Here is a 22,836-nt window from a genome sequence, read left to right on the forward strand (position 1 = left end):
GACCTATCAAATGAGAGTTGGGCTAAATTGAGAATTTCCTTATTTACTTAGCTGCAGAACTCTTTTTTAATTAAATTAAATCTTACACAAAATCTTATAAAAATAAAAGTGATGAACATGTTTCTTAGGTAATTTAAAGCTTTTTTTGGTCTATCTGGCAGACATTTCCTTGTTTATGGATCACTGCGGTATATTCTTGGGTTCCTGCAAATCCTCATAGCACAATTTTGAAATAGTTGGACTAGAAGATCTTTAAGGCTCATGTAGAGTTTGAAATTCTGGGATTCCAACAGTGGATAAAGGTCTGTAAGGAACACTCTACTTCAATCATGATCTCTGAGTTATTTTCCAAAGTCTAAACCCACTCAGAACCAGTTTAGACTTCCCCATACCATTTATCTTCCCATCACCAAATGGTTATATTTGTATTCATACGTGTGCATGTGTATTTATACATTCTAAAGAATGAGTCAGAAATATAATTTCCTAGCTTGTGGCATGCCATAATTTTCCAGGAATTTTAGTACAAGGACTATAAATTCTGATGATATGCTGGATGACTATAAGGGCAAAAAAGTAATCCTCATTAATTTTTTTTTTACTTCATCATAAGGACTTTCAGACTTTTTAACCTGTTATTTCATTAAAAGAATATATTCAGTAATACTTTTCAGCTTTAACGCAGATGAAAAATATATATTTCAGGGAGCCTGTGTGCGGTAATTTTTTTTTTTTTTTTGGCTCTCAAATCTTAATTCTTGTCCATTTATGTAATTCCCAAAAGTTGTTTTCCTTTCTGCAGCAAGGTATTTCGCCTAGAGTTTCAAAATAAGATTTTTTTTCCTAGAAGTATCCACATGCCTCTTTGTTTCCTCCTTTCCCACACTTTCTGCCTAAGCTGGGGTCTGGGTTTTCATCAGCCTGTCTTCCCCTATTATTTTCCTTAGAATATTTCAGTATGTTCCTTTGTCCTTCCAGGTAAGCCACTAAACCTGCAACCACTTGTTTCCTGGGACTGGTTCCAGCACATCTTTCACCTCACCAGTCTTTCTAGGGACACTTTCTCCTCATCTCTTAAATCCTGCACTTCTGCTTGACCTGTAGAAATACACAGAAAAAAAATCATTTTTGGCATTTTCTTCTAGAGGAATATCTGTTATCTGATTTCCATTGTCCATCAAATCTTTGCCTTTGTGATCTCTTTTTTTTTTTGAAGATTAATTGAAAAGAGATCCAACTTACTAAATTTGGAGAAGAGAGAGAGTAACTTCCACCTAAATTTCTGGCAAATATTCGTATCCAGCTAACATGTATGCAAGTTCCTTTAGGAAGAATTATTTCTCCCAACTATGATTCTTAGTGATGTTAGTAAGGCATTTCTTATTGAAGCTGAAAGTCAGTAAGAAAGAGAATAATTTCTATAGCCATCTTAACCCAGCCATGATGTCCCACATTTCCAGAGGAGGTGAGGATTGTGATTTCCTTTTATAAGTTCTTCATTTACTCAACAGTTTTCTATAATATTTCAAAGCTTTGAAATACAGGATAGTATTATGTCAACACAACATTTTAAAAATTATAGTTGTTTCTCGGTACTCACGGGGGTTTAGTTACAGGACTGCTTCAGATACCAAAATCCACGATACTCAAGTTCCTTATATAAAATAGTGTAGTGTTTGCATCTAACCTATGCACATCCTCCCATATACTTTAAATTTATTTATTTATTTATTTATTTATGGCTGCATTGGGTCTTTGCTTCTGTGCGAGGGCTTTCTCTAGTTGCGGCAAGTGGGGGCCACTCTTCATCGCGGTGCGCGGGCCTCTCACTATCGCGGCCTCTCGTTGCAGAGCACAGGCTCCAGACGCGCAGGCTCAGCAGTTGTGGCTCACGGGCCCAGCTGCTCTGCGGCATGTGGGATCCTCCCGGACCGGGGCACGAACCCGTGTCCCCTGCATTGGCAGGCAGACCCCCAACCACTGCGCCACCAGGGAAGCCCCCTCCCATATACTTTAAATCATCTCTAGATTACTTATAATACCTAATGCAATGTAAATGCTATGTAAATAGTTGCCAGGTGCAAGGCAAATCCATGTTTTACTTTTTGGAACTTTCTGGAATTTTTTTCCAAATATTATTGGTTTGTGAATCCGTGGATGTGAAACCCACAGATGTGGAACCCAGGGATAGGAGAGCCGACCTTATACCCTTTCCTCTCCTCGGCAGAGTTTTCCTTGAGCCTTCAGTTTGCATGTGTTGCCTTTAATTTTTGTTTCTGAGCTCTGTCATTTCTTTCCTAAGAGGTGTACCCTAGCGTATGACTTCATCTAAATGCATCCCTTACCCAAACCACCCAGGCTGGAGAAAGTGGGTCTCTTGTCTCCCACATCTGACTGTAAGTTCCTTCAAGGCAGACGCTCATCTCCCAGAGTTAATAAGCAACTTGTTGGGTACGTGATAGTTCCTTAAAATATGCTGGCTGAATAAATCACCAAATTACTGGACCATATGTTTTAGGAGTTGCTTTTGGATGAGGCTTCATTAAGAATTTTCTGAATGGCTCAAGATTTAGTGATTTGGCTGTTTTTCAGAGGCTCTGACCAGCTTTTCATTATTTCCAGTTCCATGTATGAATTAGGTATCTGAAATTTCTCTCCTACTGTGCTTGGCTTTGATGGCATCCCAAGCTTTGAGCTTACTTTGTTAGATTATAATACTTTATCTCATTCTTCGTCTGGCTCTTCCACCTCAGACACTGATGTGAAAAACAAAATTCCATTCATTTACGTTTCTCTGTCATGTTTAGCTGTTCTCATATCCAGTGTCAGCCCACACCATGAAGAGATGACCAAAGGTTCTGTGATAGATGCCAGGGTGGTGGTATACTTACCACAGACTAGTTTGGGGGCATTCCAGTGAGGGAAACAACTATTTTCTTTCCTGTTTTAGTTCCAACATCCTTTAACAAATTAAGCCAGTATGTCTCTGCATTGTGTTTTATATTATTTCTGGGCAGGAATCATTACTGACGTGTTATTCCCTTCAGTACCAGTGCTCCTAACACTTGGCCAACGTGTAGCCATAGGTACAGCAGTTGATCAGTTTCACATGTGTTTCCTCATTTTATTTCTTCGTGTTTTCCCTTTTGTGGAATTTCTCTTGGCACATTTCTTTCTAAGCTGATTTTGTTCTTTGTTCTTTTATTATGACACCTACCGAAAGATGTTGCCAGGTCAAGATCTTAGGATGGTGGCTAGTCCCCTGGAGCCTCCTGAGAGGGACATATTGTTATCATCTGCTTTGGGCACTAGGAATAGTGAGGCAGCCCCAGAAAAGGTCTTGTAATTGTTTTCTTCCTGTCTCACTAATCATCTCAGCTTGCCTCTGCTGATGACGATAATGTTAGAGGGGACCTTTCCCTTCTTATTAGCTATATTTTTAGGTGGTGGGAGATGACAATAAAAATTATTTGCTAGGGCTTCCCTGGTGGCGCAGTGGTTGAGAGTCCGCCTGCCGATGCAGGAGACGCGGGTTCGTGCCCCGGTCTGGGAGGATCCCGCGTGTCGTGGAGCGGCTGGGCCCGTGAGCCATGGCCACTGAGCCTGCGCGTCCGGAGCCTGTGCTCTGCAACGGGAGAGGCCACAACAGTGAGACGCCCGCGTACCGCAAAAAAAAAAAAAAAAAAATTTGCTGCATGCTAACTCTGTGTCAGGGGATGTTCAATGTGTTTTACATACCTCTTTCATTTTATCCCCACAGCAACTGTATGAGTTAAGTATTATTCACCCAGTTTCTCTAGAGACCTGTGCTCTTCTTGTCTGCTTGCTAACCTGGTATTTCCTGCCCGTCTCTACCACATGCTGGTGTAATATGTAATACAATGCAATAATATGTAATATATGTAATCTGTTATTATATAACATGCCATTTTTCTGAGCCTTAACACCAGGATAATTTTCTCCTTTTAAAACATTGTGTTTATTATACACCCTATTGATTGACATAGATCAAGAGGAGGATTATAGCAACTCTTCATATTATTTCATTTTTCTATTCAGTGGTTTTGATGCTACCTACAAATCCAAGATGGCAAAGGGAAGAGGAGGTAAAACGGCATGTGGAACTGTTTCTTTTCTGGTTCTCTCCTAAGGATGCCACCCTCTTGTGTTTTATTTTTACTCCTGTTTCTTCTCACTCCTCTCATCCTAGTCCTGACCTTCAAGTTCACATGTACCAGGCTTGAGAGTTAGACTTTTCTCTACATGTCTTTTAAGTACATGACTTACTATGAATTCTCTTGGCTAGTTGATAAAGAATCTGAAGAACAGAGCAGTGAAATGACTTGCCAAGTTTATAGAAATACAGGAGCAATGGGGCTTATCCTTCTTGAGGTCTTGTTCAAATCTATGGAATCTTCCCTGAGTCCCTTTCCACTTTCTCTGAAGGCAAGAGTTATTCCCGTCTGTCTCTGTTATCTCATGTCACTTTATATATCCCTTAGCACAGCATTTATCTCAGGCTATTGTGACTGCAGATTTATTTCTCTTCCCTATTTGGTCGTGAAATCCTTTATAGCAAACACTATGCTATCTATCCATGCATCCCCTGGGCCTAGAACAGACAGCACTTGGCAAGTTGTAGATGTCAGACAAGGGTCTGTTTGGGGAATGACTGCATCCATGCTGTACAGTTGGCTGCTATTTTTATTCTTGCTTCCCGAGGTACTGCTTCATATGGATCCTGTTGTTTAGTGGATGCCGATACAGAAGGATAGTCCTATTGACTCAGAAAAACATATGAGGCAATATGGAGTTCAACCACAGAAGTTTCATCACAAAGATTCCATTTTCAAGTTAAAAACCTGAGTCAAAACAGAGCTAATCCACTCATGTTATGGAATCTCCTTTGTAAAAACTATGAAATGAGTTTAAACACAAAGGTCAAATTTCAAAATAAAAGTTCAGTACTATGGTCAGGGTCTTCCCAAGGCAGCGAGGATTTTGTGTATTCTCACACAAACACACACACACACTCACATGTGTGTTTGCTGCTTGAGGTTATTTTTTGTGGTTATGTAAGCCTTAATTTACATATGAAACATTACTTAACCAAATTGTTTACATCCATGGATTTCTGACATCATTTCAGCTTGACCTGTGATAAATTTCCCCATGTAGGCACAGAAAGAGACATAACCTCTAGCCCAGATGATTTTAACTCACAAGCAGAAGTAAGTTATTAAAGGAATCAGGAGAGAAGAAAAAGAGAAATAGCTATGCTTCTAATAGAAGAAAGAAAGCAAACGTTGATTTAATCAATTGATTCACTTTTAAGTAAGAGAACAGATGTTTTCCATTAAGTCCCCGGTGAAAATTCAGTAGGCGCCAGTGATACTCTAGGACCAGTGGCTTCTGATAAAATTTGAAATGAAGGTCTGAGCTGTTCTTGCTAAATGGGCTTTTGCACAGCAGGCTTGTCACTGTGGTGAGATTTTTCTCTTGAGCTCTCTCTTCTTTATGCATTCATGAACTCTCTTCCACTGCCCATTCACTTGTGTTCTTTATCCCTTAGAGTAGGAAATAACATTACATTTATATACTGTTGTGTTGTTTGAAAATGTTAATTGTAAAGAATTTATTTCTACCTATAAATAACCATTTGAATTCTGCATTTTCTGGCCCAGGAGAAACACCTGTGGTATCTTCTGGTCTTACCTGGGTTACAGCCTGCTCTCTGAGCAGTTGAATTTCAAGAGTGGTTGAGGTCTTAGTTTCCCTGATGCTGTCTTCATAACCTGTGCCCCAGCCTTGCTATGGAAACATTAACCAGAACCCCACTTACTAAAACTTCAAAGAGTTCCTCCAGATACTTCTAAGATTCTACATTCCCCCAAATGCCAGCTTCTCTTTTTCAGCTTCTTGAAAATTGCTTGCAGTAATATGAGACTTTTCCTTCTCATAAACACCCCAATTATGTTAATATTCTTGGAATTTCTTTGCCAAACACAATTTGTTATTACGATTTCAAGTAATACATCATCTTCTTTGCTTTTTTTTTTGCCCAGACAGCCGCCCTCTCCCCCATCGTTTGACAAACAACTCTGCTGGACTGTAAACTCCTTATGATCAGGGAATGTCTTGTACCATTTTAGATCCCTGTGCAGAACATGGTTCCTACTACATAGTGGGAGTGCAGTAAATGTTTGCTGAATGAAGCCAGATATCTCCCTTATAATAATTTATTGGAACTCATGTGTAGGCTGGCTATCTCAAACCATTATAAGCTTCCCACTGAGGAAATCAAGATAGCCAAATAATCAAAGTAATTTGTTCCTTGCTCATATTTTCCATAATGAATTCTCCCCTTCTTACCTATGCAGTTTGTATTATCTGATAATCTTTGTATATATATCCATTTGCTCACAATTAGTCTGTATTGACACAAAAGTATGATAATATCTAAAACTACACAATGACTGTTTTTATAAAATAAACTAGTCTTGAAAACTGGTATCATAGCATTAGCAGGCTAAAAAACTTTTCACAATCTAGTAATTTCTATTCTATGGGAGATAGAATGAGTGACCTTGTCCTGATAGCTGCCTGGCACCTACTTGGAATAGCATCTCATTGAGTGACTTAATTAAGTGAAGGGGATGATAAAAAGGATAGTATTAAGACACATGGAAACTCTTCCATGATTCCCTTCCTGATGGAGCTGTATTGGGTCTGCTCTGATTTTCATCCTTCAGTGTCATCCTTTATCCTGTTCCTCAAACTGAAACATCTTCAGGAGGAGCAGAAGAGTGTTTCCAAGGCAGGAGCATGAGGAATGCTTATTTGAATGGAGCTGGCTTCTTAGCCTCCCCAAGGGACAGAGGTGTTGATATTTTCCATCAGTAATGACCTCACAGGAAGGTTGTGTGCATCTCAAAAGCCATCACCACAGCTGGCACTGATTCAGGGAGAAGCTGGAGCCTGAGCCTAGGTGATTGTTGTGACAGAGCTACACTGTCTCCTCCTGGGTGATCTGTTGGCCCCATTCTGGAAGCACACTGGGAAGAAGCATGGAAGAAGACTCTTAAAACCATATCTGCCCTCTGGAAACAGAGAGCACCTGATTTCCCAGCCTTACAATATTTAATGTACATTATTTAGAAATATTAAAATAACTTCCCTTCTCCTTAAAAAAATGCCACAGTTACTCAATTCATGCATTTGCCCATGAATCAACCCAGACACCTGCCATCAGGTAAGTACTTGTGAGGCAACAGGAATACAATGGAGAGCAAAACCAGAGGCAACCTGCCCTAGTGAAGCTTTTAGTCTATCAGAGAGATGTGGCTCAGTCAAATAGTCACACAGCTGTACAAACAGAGGTTGGAGCTCTGAAGGGAGAGAATGTGTTCTAAGAAAGTTAGAAACTCTGCTTTCTGAATAGAGTTGCATATTCATCACAGCTATATATGCCCTACAGAACTAGTCTTCTAAATTTATCCTTCACTCTTGTCCCTCTTTAATTCTTAGCTGTCACCACTGTCGAAATTTCTTCTGTAACATGCAAAACTGACCACAATGGCTTCCTTGCTTAAAGTCATTCCATGACTTTTATTCATTAACTAGAAGACAAAAATCTTAGGATTTTTAGGAGGATGTTTCGAGTTCTTTATCCCATGGTTCTGCTCTATAATTTATTTTTATCTTCTTCCACTCTAGTACACTGACTGTGTGTTTTACCTCCAATCTCAGCCACTTCCTGGTCCCCGAACTGTCATGCTATTCCCAGCCCGAGCCTTTGCTGATGCCACAAGTGAGCTGTCAATTGTTTCTTCTAGGTGAACTCTGACCTGCTGGCAAAGATTGTTTACCACTGCTGCTTTTCAGAAGCCATTTGTATCTCAGGGTTAATTTTCTTTATCTCTATTTGTATGCTCTGAGAGCACTGTCTAGGAAAACACAGTTTGTCCTAGTTACTTCTCTGTGTGTCTTCCTCCACTGGATTCTGAAAGGAGGCATCTTGTTAGTATCCCCACCACTTAACATGGTATCTTGCACGTGGCTTTTGTTTAATAAATACTTGTTGAAAAAACAAATGCATCAATGAATTTAGGATAATGGTTCTAACTGCAAGACAGAAAAAAAAAAAAACTTTCCTAAAGACATAGGAACAATGGGAAAGTTAACTTCTTTTAGAAATTCTAGAATGGTAGTCATTTGCTCTGGGAACTCTATACCGTTTTTGTGATAGATGTTTGTAAGTGACACGATTAATAAATTGCTTGCAAAAATATACCTAAATCTTCACCCCTCCCTGTATGCACACCTTTTTCAATAAACTCTTTCAGCTCCTTCCATCAAGAGGTGGAGTCTATTTCCCCATCCCTTGAATCTGGGCTGGCCTCATGACATTTTTTTTAGCCAATAGAAAGCTGTGGAAATAACTGTACCCCAGTTCTGAGCCTAGACTGCCAGTGGCCTTGCAAAATTCTGCTCTCTGTCTCTTGGAATCCTGCACTGCATGAGAACAAACTTAGTCTATTCTGATGGAGGATGAGAGACCATGTGGGACAGAAATGATTTGCCCAGCTGAGTTCTCCATAGACCACACGGTTCTCAGTGGACCTGCCAGTTGGCTGCAGGTGCCTGTGCAAGCCAAGACCACTCAGCTGAGTCCACCATAAACTGTAACCAGCAGAATCATGAGCTAAATAAGTGGTTCTTTTAAGCCACTAAATTATGGAATAATGTTATAAAAAATGTTTCCCAGTAATAATATATTTTTGTCTTATTAAGTTTATATTCACAAAGTATTTACTGAGCACCTTCTGCAAATCAGTGTTTTAGACTTTAATGGGATACATGGGTAAATCAGATATAGTCCCTGTCTGTAATGGAATGTGATTAAAAACTCCTAGGAGGAAGTAAACAAATGCATAAACAGGCAAAGATGCTAAGTTTAGCACAAGATTCCAAATAGGTGTGATAGTAAGTGCAGCTTTAAGATCCCATTTCCTAACTGGTTGATAGTAAACTATACTCCAACATAAGAAAACAGTATAAAGTGACCTGCAAGCAGAGGAAACTTCTTTGAAATTAGTTCCAGGTGGGGTGGTCTGAGGGTCTTTACTGAAAGCCATAGACTACCTCAGCAGCTCAGTGTCCTCTAATACTGAGGCTAGGAGTGGGACCTACCAATAAAATGCTATCTTTTGTCATGTTACAGAATTGGAAAAAAATATTTCACAGTGCAATCAAATTAGAATGTAGAATAAGTTTTTAATACAATGAAGACGTTTTTGTAAAGGTTCTACCTCTATGAATTTCATTTTGAGTTGATTCATATATAAATTCTAAGACTTTTTGTCTGAGGAGATACTGACTGACATGGAAATGACTACATTTCCAACAACCACCAAATAGCTCAGAATTTCCCCCACACTGGGGTGTTCTGAGAATGGTTTTCAGTAACCAACATTTTTTTTCCCCAGAGCAATGTTGAGCACATAGTCGAGACTCAAAAATAATTGTTGATTTGAAGTAACTTAAAAGCTTTCCTCTTTGTTAGAAATAAAAGAATGACATTTCTCCAAAGAAGACATACAGATGGCCAACAGACACATGAAAAGATGCTCAGCATCACTAATTATTAGAGAAATGCAAATCAAAACCACAATGAGGTATCACCTTGCACCGGTCAGAACAGCCATCATCAAAAAGTCTACAAACAATAAATGCTGGAGAGGGTATGGAGAAAAGGGAATCCTCTTGCACTGTTGGTGGGAATGTAAATTGATACAGCCACTAAGGAAAACTCTAATTTGAAAAAACACATGCACCCCAATGTTCATAGCAGCACTATTTACAATAGGCAAAACATGGAAACAACCCAAGTGCCCATCAATAGATGGCTGGTTTAAGAAGATGTGGAATATTACCCACTGAAAAGAATGAAATATTACCATTTACAGCAACATGGATGGGCCTAGAGAATATCATACTAAGTGAAGTAAGTCAGACTGAGAAGGACAAATATCATATGATATCACTTACATGTGGAATCTAAAAAATAATACAAATGAATCTTTATACAAAACAGAAATAGACTCACAGGCCTATAAAACACACTTATGGTTACCAAAGGGGAAAGGAAAGGGGAGGAGGGATATATTAGGATTATAGGATTAATAGATACAAAGTACTATCCATAAAATAGATAAGCAACAAGGATTTACTATATAGCACAGGGAACTATATTCAATATCTTATAATAACCTATAATGGAAAATAATCTGAAAATATATATATAACTGAATCACTGCTGTATACCTGAAACTAATGCAATATTATAAATCAAATATACTTCAATTTTAAAAAAAGCATGAACATTTGACTAACTTTTTGGTGGTTTTGTGTTTCAGTAATCTCTTAATGTATCCAGATGATTAGAGAATGAAATATTCTGGCTTAATTAAATAGTCTATCAAAGGATTAATACTTATTTTATACATTTATAGTTTACCTAATAAAAACAATAAATTCAGTAGAAATGCTAACATTAAAATAATAGTCAAGTTTGACTTTTTGTTATAGTCATCAAACTTCATTGTATAACACTGTAAGCAACATATTTTGGGGATTTCTGGATGTTTGTATTCCATATAGCCCTGAGTTTCCCACAAAAAGCTGTCACTTATAATATTATGCCCATACAACCAGAAGTCAAACTGTAAACAATCCTGAATTTTTCACTTTTATTTTACATAGTAGCACATGGTGTTTAATTGTCAAAATGAGAAGTTAACATAGAATGTAGAATTCTTCTTCCGGTATTGAAAAGAATTTATCTTCTCCAGATGTGTAACAAACCTTTTATGTGCCTTTCTGTTTTGTCAGTAACCATATAGTCATACATACTACAAATGTCAGATTTTTTTTTCAAAATTCATTTGGAATAAAATAGTCTAACAGAGAAAGAGTTTAAATATAATTTAGCAGAAAGTCAAGTCAAATTATACCTAGTCAGCTTGAAACTCGGGCCAAAGCTAAGAGATTTGCACCATTATGGCAGTGGTTTGCAATAAAGATAGTTTAGTGAGATAGAGCTCTCTTCTTTGTGAAGCCAGGAAATCAAGGAGTATTTATGTTATTTTGTGCAAAATATTTAGAATAAGAAATGTGGGTGCTATATTAAAGTTACTTGATAGAGTAAGGCTCCAGGAGGTACCAGATTTAAAAAATAAAATAAAAAAGTACAATTGTCGTTATGTCTACTTTCAAGCTTGAGTAAATCAAAGGCAGCTGGAAACTTCATTCAACCAAGGAGTAGCTCAATGAACTATGTTGTAAAGATGTTAAACACTCTGCTTATGTTCCTATCTTACACTCAGTTAATAGCATTTGAGTTCAGCTGAATTAAATAGTGTCTGTGACTTAGCCACTAAGTAGCTCTATATCTTTGTATAGTTCCTTTTGCCTCTCTGGGGCTCTAAGATGTGACTACACTTAGTCACTGAGTTATAAAATTATAAATCTTCTTGGGACCCACAAATCATCGAAGTTGAACATGGTCTTTATTTTCTTGGGGAACAAGTATCATTTTGAGGCAATAAGGGAAATAACCTACACATTTGCCAGGCTGTACACTTGTCTCATTTATTAGTATATTGCCCAGCATAACCTTGAGGACAGGTATGTCCTCAGGAAACAATGGATTATTTGGTGCCTTGTGATTTATTTCTCTTAGCATTTAAAGAATATTGTCAGGCATGGTCTCAACAACCTAGAGGAGCTTACCTGGCTTTTGCGTCTCTACAGAGGTCATATGTCTATGTAGTTAGAACCAGTACTAATGTTATTGCTTGTGGATATGGCGCCTAGTAGTTTTAATGAGGATTATTTAATAGGTATACTAATTAGTGAATATACTGTGAGCTTACCTTTTTGAAAAAAATTCCTGGGAAGCTGTTGGGATATAACGCTGGTACAATTATCATGATATGGCAAAAATTGTGCAGGACCCCACATGAGATCATAAGTAAACAGAGGATTTTAAAAAGTGACATTTAAGATATGAATTTTTCTCATGTGTCGTCTAATTTAGTCTTTATGATAAACCTATAAGGTAGGTATGATTATACCCCTTTTACAGGAGAGGAAAAATTGAGAGAGGTTATTGCTCATTCATTCATTTATTCAACACATATTTATTAAGTGCCTCCTCTAGGCCAGACACTGTTCTAGGTATTAGGGAAAAAGCAGTGAGGGGGTGGGGTAGTGAGGGAACAGGATTCTTGCATCCGTAGAGTTGCATTCTTGGGAGTTATGGTGGCAGGAGATACTAGCATTAAACAAGTAACAAATGCATAAACAAATAGTTTCTGATACTGTTAAGCTTATGAAGACAATACAGGGTAATGTGATAGACTGGCTTGGGGGCGGTGCACATAAGAGGGGGGATCAAGGGGCACCTCTCTGAAAAACTGACGTTTGAGTTGGAATCTAATTTGTCTAAGTGGAATAACTAAGACTTAGACTTAGGACACTCCTAGTACTAAATAATCTAATAATACTATTCCTTTTAGTAACTCTTGCTATGAACACTAAAATACTAAAAGGTTTATATTAATAACAGAAAAATCCAAGAAGTCTATAAGTACCTATATCCTGCCTCCTCTTGAGATTGTTAGGGTCAAATAAAAAATGAAAGGAATGTAAAATCTATAAAGAATTATGTACACTACAGCTTTCTTCTTATTGTGTACACTTGCAGTCTGGCACGGGATGCATGCTGAGAGCAAAAAAAGAAAAGGAATGAAACATATATGCAATTTCAGTTGAAGAAATGAGGAGTGTAGTGATGTAGCCATAAATAAAATGTGACCACATTTATTCTTTTTCTGCCCTGAAACAGCCTTCTGGAGATAAAGATTAAAGTCATCAGTAATCCACTGCCATAAAAATGATGGTTAATATTTTGGTGTATTTTTTCCTAGAGCTGTTTTCTATGCATATCTAAATAAAACTAACTTCAGATTTGAACATAGACTTTTTCTTTTTTACCTAACGTTTTATTATTAGTCTTTTCTCATGTTATTTAAATGTCGTGAAACATAATTTGTTATGGCTCCAGAACAGTTCATCAAATGGCTATACACTAATTAATGTTTTTGACCATTCCCCTATGTTGAACATATAACTTCGTTCAATTTTTTGGCATTTTAAATAATACTGAAATGATCCTTATACTTATTTCTATGTATGCTTGCTTGCCTCACAATGTCCTTTGGATAGATTTCTAGAGTGAAAGCACTGTCAAAAATAGGAAATTTCATTCACAAAATTGCTGGGAAAAAGTTGCTGGGTAGTTTCAGGCTGTCTTGCAAAGCCACGTTTGACATCCTATTTCACCCTGCACTACTCTGAGTAATCGACTTACAAGTGAAAGTCCTGACTTACAGATGAAAGTCCCTGTGGGAGCCAATGGTCTAAACTTATCAAGTCTGATAGTTATTTATCCAATATTCTGTTAATAAAAACTTTATTTTGACCAAAATTTGAGTCCATGTCCAATGATAATTGATATTCACAGAATAATTCTGAGACACTGCAAATTCTTAATCACCAAAAATGAAAAACTTACGTTCAGTAGAGTTTTGTATTATGCATTTATAAAATTATATATTACTTATTTAGAATTGTATGTACAATTTTCTAACTCTTAAAAAAAACAGTTCCTTTATGTCTATATGGTAGCTTTTGATTACTCATAATTATCAGTGGATCACAACAGAGTTTATTACATATTATAATGCAGTTTGTTCCTACTTAATTAAGTAGAGTAGGAGTATTAGATGAGACATACCCTCAGTCTGTGCTATTTTACTTTCCCCAAATAAGCTTTTCTAAATTTTATTTAAAACATTCTTTATTTATACTAAAGTCTGTCAGAATAGCCATGAAGCCTGTCAGATGGCCTTAAGGGATTAGCAAATTATAATTTAGCTGAAAAATGACAATTTTAGCAGGTCAGTGTTCCCCTCTGGAGGCTAAAAAATATGCATCAACTACACCAAGAAGAGGGATGTTTATTTGAAACTTATCCAAACAATCTGAAACCCCTAGATGGAAATCTTGAAGAAAGGGGATTTTTCACAGATTTCTAACTTTCCTCTTTCTCACTTTTTGATATTCAAGAAACAGAATCAAATAGCCCATCTGGCTTTGTTGCCTGAGGTGGAAGGGAAAGGGAAAGAAAGAGACAGGGAAGCTCTATCAGAATTTGAATTTAGCTGAAATTTATATCCAAGAAAGAAAGAAAAGAATATTGTACCTTAAATGAGGTATATTTGGAATCATTTGTGATGTATAAGGAAATTTAAATTCATGGAATTGAACTTTAAACTACATAAACAATGCAATAAAAGCAAGCATAGATTACCCAGTGTTACCTTCATCCTTTATCCATTTGCATGAGGCAATGGTAAATGTATATTAATTCACTCAATGAGCTTATCTCCAAGTGTAGCTGTGGGAGAAATGATTTCCTTTAAAATAGCCTATTGTATAGTCAAGATTTCTCTCAGAGTTCAAATTGAACAGAAGCTCAGTTCTTATTAAGGTAGGACATATCATGCAGCGGAATAACTACTGAAATGGGATTTGGAATAGTAGTTTTCTGCTTATTGACTTGGGACTTTAGGAAAGTCAAATCACATTTCTGGACCCATTATTTCCCTCTCTCTAAAATGATAGGATTGGAATGATAATTTATCTTTTAGATCACTTCTATTACCTACCCCTTAAAAAAATGAAAGCCCTAAAATTATAGGTACCTGGTGCATCTTTTTGTCTATTTCATTGTTCTATTCTGCTTTCTCTCTCCTTCCCCATATTTTTTTAATTTATAATTTCTTATATGTTTGATTGTTCTATTAGAGGTATAAAAATAAACTTGTGAGTCCTTTTGTCCCTATTAATTACCAATGTACTTGAGAGTAAAGATAGTCTTTTGTTTCTTTTGTGCCTTCACATAATGTCTAATTGTTTTTCTGTGCACAGAGGAGTTCCTAGCTCTTTTAAAACTGACCAAAGTCTTTACAAACTCCCCATGGAATGTTGTAAATAGAATAAACAGATTCATATGTTAGATAGTTGAATCTCCATTGTTTTGTTTGTATGTGTGTGAGCTCCTGAGGCTATATATCCAGATTCTAAATCTTAGAATCAGGGTCCTTATCCTCTGCTTCTTAGAGTTTTTCTATCAAGCTCAACAAACCACCCCTTTCAGATTTCCATCGTGAGCTGGGAGAAGTAATCATAGTTAAAAAAAAAACAAGATGTAAATACGATCTCACTGGGCACTTAGAGCCAACAGCATCAAGAACTGGTTTCCTTAAGAAAGCTGTCCCTCGGGTCCCTGAAGAAGGACAGAGCTGTGATTAACCACACTTGCCACTAGAGGTCAGTGCTGACCATTCACAGAGATAGTGAAGCCAATGCGATGGCCTCAGGACTCTTACTAAAGTTCAGTTAGAAGAGTATCTGAAGTCTCTTTGCGCCATTGGTTGAGATTAAATGGTGGGTCCACTGTGAATTGTGTATTATGTGCAGGCCTTATTAGATATAATTTGAACTTGGCTGATGATTATATTCTAGAATATTATTTAGGATTACTTCTCATTCCTGGATACAAATCAACTGTTTTAGAAACTTTAACAAATTCCTGCTTTGTGGGATATCTCAGTATGCTCTACGTTTCCCTACTTTCTCCTTTTTAAGAGCGTTATAGTAAGTATCAATCTAGAAGTAAATATAGGGTATATGTAGAGGGCAGGGTGATGGTATTTGAGGTACTTTGATAAGGTTCTTGTATTCCCACACAACTTGAAATTCTTCTCCACTTTTCCAGCATGGAGGCTTGTCATTCTATCATTAGGCATTAGTCCTTTTGAACCAAACCACTTTCCTGCAGCTTCCCCTACTATAAATGTTTGTTATTTGTATGTCATATGACAGGAACTGTACCTTGATCTTGAGCTTCAAGAATTCACTTGTCAAGTATTACCTGAAAGAGGTAATGCTAAGACATGGTTTCTAGCTTATATTTACTTGACAGAGGTTATTTGGCTTTTTTATTGTATCTCTATGACTATTTATCTATGATCAGCTTTTGTTATAAAAGAAGGAAGAACTAACCTACTATAAATAAGTATTTCTTGTGTATATTATTGCATTTAATACTCATAGCAACTCCTGAAGTAGGGATTGATTTTTGTCTCCATTTTACAGATGAGGAGATTGAAGTTCAGAGTTGAAATAACTTGCTCAAGACCACACAGCTTATAAGAGAAAGGGCCAGGATTTGAACCCAGGTTTTCTTTTCTCCAAAGCCCATCTGTTTTCCTAAGTATCAAGTTGCCTAATGTGGTATACATAATAAAATTACTGTCTGCCATTCCCTATCCCTCTGATTTCTCTATTCCATGCTGGTTACCACTGAATCAAGTATCTTCAGGAGTTGATGATTTCTGTTTACTATTCTAGCGTGCTATTCCAATGAGAACATGTCCTGACTCCAGTACATTTGTTAACATAGTTTAATGTCAGTTACAGATGGTCTCTCCTTGAGTCAAGGTATTTGATCATTGTAGTGCCTCTCCAAGTCTCCTTATAGTTCTTGAAACTCTAAAAGCCAAAGGGCTCTAGTAGACAGCTTGGGCTGCCATAATAAAATACAATACACTATATATATGGACATATATGCACTACCAAATGTAAAATAGATAGCTAGTGGGAAGCAGCGGCATAGCACAGGGAGATCAGCTCGGTGCTTTGTGACCAGCTAGAAGGGTGGGATAGAGAGGGTGGGAGGGAGGGAGATGCAAGAGGGAAGAGATATGGGGATATATGTATATGTATAACTGATTCACTTTGTTATAAAGCAGAAACTAACACACCATTGTAAAGCAATTATACTCCAATAAAAATGTTAAAAAAAATACAATACCCTAGGTAGTTAAACAATAGGAATTTTATTTCTCACAGTCCTGGAGACTGGGAACCAATTTGGTTCCCCAGTGAGGGCTCTCTTCCTGACTTTCAGATGGCCACCTTCTACCTGTGACCTTACGTGGTGAAGCTAGACGAAACAACCTCTCTGGTGTCTCTTTTTATAAGGGCACCAATAGCATTATGAGGGCCTCATTCTTATGAACTCATCTAAACCTAATTACTTTCCAAAGGTCCCATCTCTGCATATCATCACACTGGGGGTTAGGACTTTACCATATGAACTTGTGGGGGGGGATACAATTCAGTCCATAGCAACCCTGAATATTAAATGCCAGCTATTTTTCCTATCCAAAGTATAAGGAGGAAAATTTTGGAAGGGGAAATGTCGGGCAAGCATTTTACTTTTGTTTTCATACTCGGTAATTTGGTGAAAATGATAGCCCACCACTATTTGGTGGAAATAGTAGTGATGTAGTAATTCTACTCCAATAGTAACTGAGCTTCTTGACTGAGTTTCTTGAGAACTGTGCTGTTCATTTATATATGACTGACAGCTACATGATAATTGGCACATGCGTTTTGAATGAAAAAGGGATCCCCTAAGGAACAATACCTCCAAACCTGCCTTTCTGCTGTGGTTTAGAGCTGTGAGGATTATGCATAGGCTTCTTGGAGTTCTCAATTTTCCATATTTTAAAAAATGGAAACCAAGTTTATTGAGGTATGTTTTGCATATAGTAAAATTCACCTTCTTAAATGTATAGTTCGATGGGTTTACATAGTATAATGTAATTATACTATGTAAATGTAATGTAATATAATGTAAGTATACATTAGTATATACTCTATCACTACCATAGGAAAATATAGAGTATTTTCATCATCCCTAAAAGGTCCCTTGTGCCCTTTTGTAGTCAGTCCCTTTCTTCCATAACTAGCCCCCAACAACACTAATCTAATTCCTGAATATAGTTTTGCCTTTTCCAGAATGTCATAAAAACAGAGCTACATAGTGTTTGCCTTTTGGATCTGGCTTCCTTCTTGAGATTCCTCCATATTTTTGCATGTATCAGTAATTTACTTATTCTACCAAGTAATATTCCATTACATGGATATACCGCAGTTGGCTTATTCATTCACCAGTTAATATTTGAGTTCTTTCCATTTTTGACTATTTTGAATAAAGTGGTTATATATCTTTTATGGACTGACTTTTGTGTCCCACCCCCAAATTCATATGTTGTAGCCCTAACTCCACACAATGTGACTGTATTTGGAGATAGGGCTTGTGAGGAGGTGATAAAGATTAAATGAGTTCATACAGGTGGTGTCCTTTTATGAAGAAGAGAGTTCTCTCTCTCTGTCTCTCCCCCACTGAGCACACCAAAAGAAGAGGTCATGTGAGTACACAACAGAATGACGGCTACCAAGCCAAGAGAAGAGGTCTGAGAATGAAATCTACTTTGCCAGAACCTTAATCTTGGACATCCCAGCCTCAGGACCTGTGAGAAATAAATTTCTGTTTTTTAAGCCATCCAGTCTATGGTATTTTATTATGGCAGCCTGGGCAGACTAATACAATATCTGTGCACGGGTTTCTGTGTGGTTATATGTTTTTATGTCTTTTGTGTAAACACCTAGGAGTGAGATTTTGGGTTCATATAGTCAGTTAAGTATATTTAACTTTATAAGAAACTGCCAGTCAGTTTTCCAGAGTGGCTCTACCATTTTTCATTTCTGTCAACAGCGTGTGAGAATTTCACTTGCTCCACATAGACGCCAATACTTGGTATGGTTAGTCTTTTGAACTCAGCCATCCTAGAGAGTAGTGATATCCAATTGTGGTTATAATTTGCATTTACCTAATAAATACTAATACTGAGCATCTTTTTATGGTTATTTGCCATCTTTTCTTTGGTGAGATGTCTGTTGAAATATTCTGCTCATTTTAAAAAGTTGGATTATTATATTACTGAGCTGTAATAGTTCTGTGTATTCTAGATACAAGCTCTTTATCAAATATTTGTTTTGCAGATATTTTCTCCCAGCTTGAGTCTTCCCTTTTCTTTTTCTTGACAGTATGTTTTGAAGCACAGAAGTTTTAAATTTTAATAAATTACAAAATCAGTTTTTTTGTGTGTGTTTGCTCCTTTTTGTGTCCTAAGAAATCTTCACCTAATCCAAGTTCACAAAGATTTTTTTTCTCTTGTGATTGACCTAGAAATTTTATAGTTTTAGGGCTTCCCTGGTGGCACAGTGGTTGAGAGTCTGCCTGCCGATGCAGGGGACACGGGTTTGTGCCCTGGTCCGGGAAGATCCCACATGCCACAGAGCAGCTGGGCCCATGAGCCATGGCCGCTGGGCCTGCGTGTCCAGAGCCTGTGCTCCACAACAGGAGAGGCTACAACAGTGAGAGGCCCGTGTACCGCAAAAAAAAAAAATTTATAGTTTTAGGTTTTACATTAGGTCTGTTAATATATCTAAGGTTAATTTTTGTGTAGGGTACTATGTAAGGTCAACACTCACTTTTTAAAATGTTAATCTCTTCTTAATTTTTAAAGAGTGAAGTGTAGAACTAGAGCTGTCCCTTTCTTGCCACATGGTGAATCAAAATTATTTTGATCATAGACTTGATGGAATTTAATTGAATATTGACTTGGAAAAATATTTCCTCTCCAGTTTTTTCTTATCTCTATAACTACATGTATACTTACATCTATGTCTTTTCTAAACCCTAGACAATCTTCACTCTTCATCATTTAGGAATAAAACCTCATACAAAAAAAGAAAAAGGCAGCTATAACAAGAAGGTTGAGAAGGAGTTTCATTCCAGTGTACTTTAATTCATTCCAGAATCACTGAGACTCAGAACATGCTGTGCTGTGGGTGAAAAGGCTTTCTAATAATCAAATGTAAGGTGCCAATGAAAGTGTCTCAGTTGGAGTCCCTTGGATTTAAGTGCTTTCAGTAGGAGAGCATAAAAAATGACTTTCAGTAGGGTGCCTGATAAGTTGTTAGAATCTGTAATACATGCTGAGATTACTTCAATACATGCTGTAAAAATAAACTATTAAATAGAAGACAATATGACAGAGGAAAAAAACTTTTTCAATAGTTACCACGACATTTGGGGAGTTTTTTGTTTTGTTTTGTTTTTATTGTGAATTAAGTACTTAGAGACAGGAAACAAAGAGCAGGAATAAATAAGCACTTCTCTAAGTGGAGAATGATAGTGGGGACATTCTCTAGCAATTGCTTTTTAACTTTGGTTTATTATTATTAACATTTTAGCAAATTGTCTGAATAATAAAATCTCTACTGAAGTTAATATCAATATAAGAGATGTTAGGCTCATGGAAATAAACTTACAGATAAATTCTCAATTATGTGAGTGTAAAAAACCTGACAGATGAGGTTTAATGTGTATGTACAGGTAACAGGTCTATTTAAAGGGAAAAAGTGTAGAACTGATGGCTTCAAGGTATTGGTTATAACCTAGGAAAGCAACCTAGAAATGATTGTAGTCTGCTCCCCAAGGCACCAGCCCAGTGGCCTGCCTCATGAAAAAAATTGGAAACAAATCAGAAAGCGTCATCTTACAATTGTCTAAGAACTGGAATACTATAAATTCTCCAGGTCACCACTCCTCAGACAAAATAGAGCTGGATGAGTCCCAGAGAACAATAAGTAAAATGATCAAGGGGTTTCTATATGACTATCGATTCAAGAAATTCGGATGGTTTAGGCTAGAAACATGAAAGCAAAGAGGGAATATGATCAAAGCCTTAAAGTTGTCAAGTCTACTGCTAGGTAGAACACAGGCTTGTTCACAAAATCACAGAATATAGAACTAAAAAACCCTGGTGCTTGACATACTGTATGTAATATAGCTTTTTAAACTATTATTTTATAGGGAAAACAGTACATTTAGTGAGTGCAATTTCCTTAATGGTGAGTTAGGTCTGAACGAATGAGTAGTTTCTGGGAGTATGATTATTGTTGTTGGTAGAGCCACAAAGCAAAGAATGTTTAAGTAATATTTCTGACCTTTAAGAAATTAAATTTATTATTTTTTCCCAGTAAAACCGTAATGTGTATTCATTATAGAACTTTAAAAATATGGATTAAAAAAAATAAGTACCCGGGCTTCCCTGGTGGCGCAGTGATTGAGAGTCTGCCTGCTGATGCAGTGGACGTGGGTTCGTGCCCCGGTCTGGGAAGATCCCGCGTGCCGCGGAGCGGCTGGGCCCGTGAGCCATGGCCGCTGAGCCTGCGCGTCCGGAGCCTGTGCTCCGCAGCGGGAGAGGCCGCAACAGTGAGGGGCCCGCGTACCGAAAAAAAAAAAAAAAGTACCCACACTCTCACTGAGAAATACAAAGAAAATGTAACACTTTATAATCTATTTCTCCCATGCATTTCTTTTGTATCTCTGTTCATACTTTATGTACAATTTTTAATGGAATATTATAAAAATTTCCTATTATTTTAATATGATATTTTTGTGCCCATAACCTTAATTTCATGGGCATACTATAACTCACGTAATCATTCCTCTATTTCTCAGCATCTGGGGTCTTGCCAAACCAAACAACTTTTCTAGAGTGATGATTATTCAAAAATAATCCCTTAAAGAGATGTCAAAAGCAGATCAGGAGAGTGGAGAATTAGAGGATGTTAGATTTTTGCAAGGTGCCTTAAAAATCTATATTGTGTCGATTATTAACTATAGACTAAATATGCCAAAGAGATTTGTAATATGATTTTTAATTTTATTTGCATGCTACTAGAATTAATAAAATAGAAACTCATTTTAAAGTGACATGGAATGCAGAGTAGCTTTCTCTTATGCATTGTGTCAAAAGTACAATCACTAACATGAGAGGAGTTCATAATGTTCTTAATTAAAAAGAGATTTTCATGCTTATAAAGATTAGGTAAAATTGCTCCATAGTTATTTTTTGAGTGTGAATACCAGAGCTAGTGGTACTTTTACTAACAATTTTATTGAAAGCTGTCAGTATGATTGCTTCAGTATGGTTTGAGACAATTTATTTTCTCTTAACGTACATTATTTGAAGAAGCTAAAAGAAGGAAAATAAACAAATTTACCAATCCAGCGAATGCTTTTCTTTGGAGAAATATGAAAATGAATAACACAGTATCTTTCCTCAATATAATTATTATATAGCTAGGGAATCAAAATATACAGAAAAACATAAGTAAGATTTCTATAATAAATGTAACAGAAAGAGAAAAGAGAAACTCGAAAACTTCATGGAGGATGTGGGATTTAAGTTGCATGTTGAAGGATGGGTACAACTCATGTAGGTAAATAGGAGGATTGTAAGTCTTCTTTTGGGAGGGTAGGTAATGAAACGCATGGTGGCAGTAATGCCATGACATAACTAGGGGTATTAAAAAATTACTTTGACTGGAGTGGGGAAATTAATTCTGGGAGGTAGTAGAAAATGGAGATGGAAATAGAGATGGAAGATGGATGAAAGATTTTAGACTTTATCCCCATGTATAATGGGGCCCTTTGAAGAGTTATTTAATAGTAAGATGATACAATAAATATGATATTTGTAGATGACTAAATCTAGTAGTGATGTGTAATGGATTGGAGTGAAGAGAGACTGAACACAAGAATACCAGAAACAGTACAGAGAGATGAGGAACTAGGGAGGCAAGGTCATTACACATGTGGATGAATGCACTGTTATAGCTTGTATTTCCCAACAAGACTAGGTCCACCCAGGAACCCCATTCTGTTATGGGTGTGATTTGCCTTATCTACCTTTTTAAAACACCAGTAAAGTCACTGGG

The sequence above is a fragment of the Hyperoodon ampullatus genome (assembly GCF_949752795.1).
Source record: "Hyperoodon ampullatus genome assembly, chromosome: 1".
NCBI classification, from domain to species: Eukaryota; Metazoa; Chordata; class Mammalia; order Artiodactyla; family Ziphiidae; genus Hyperoodon; species Hyperoodon ampullatus.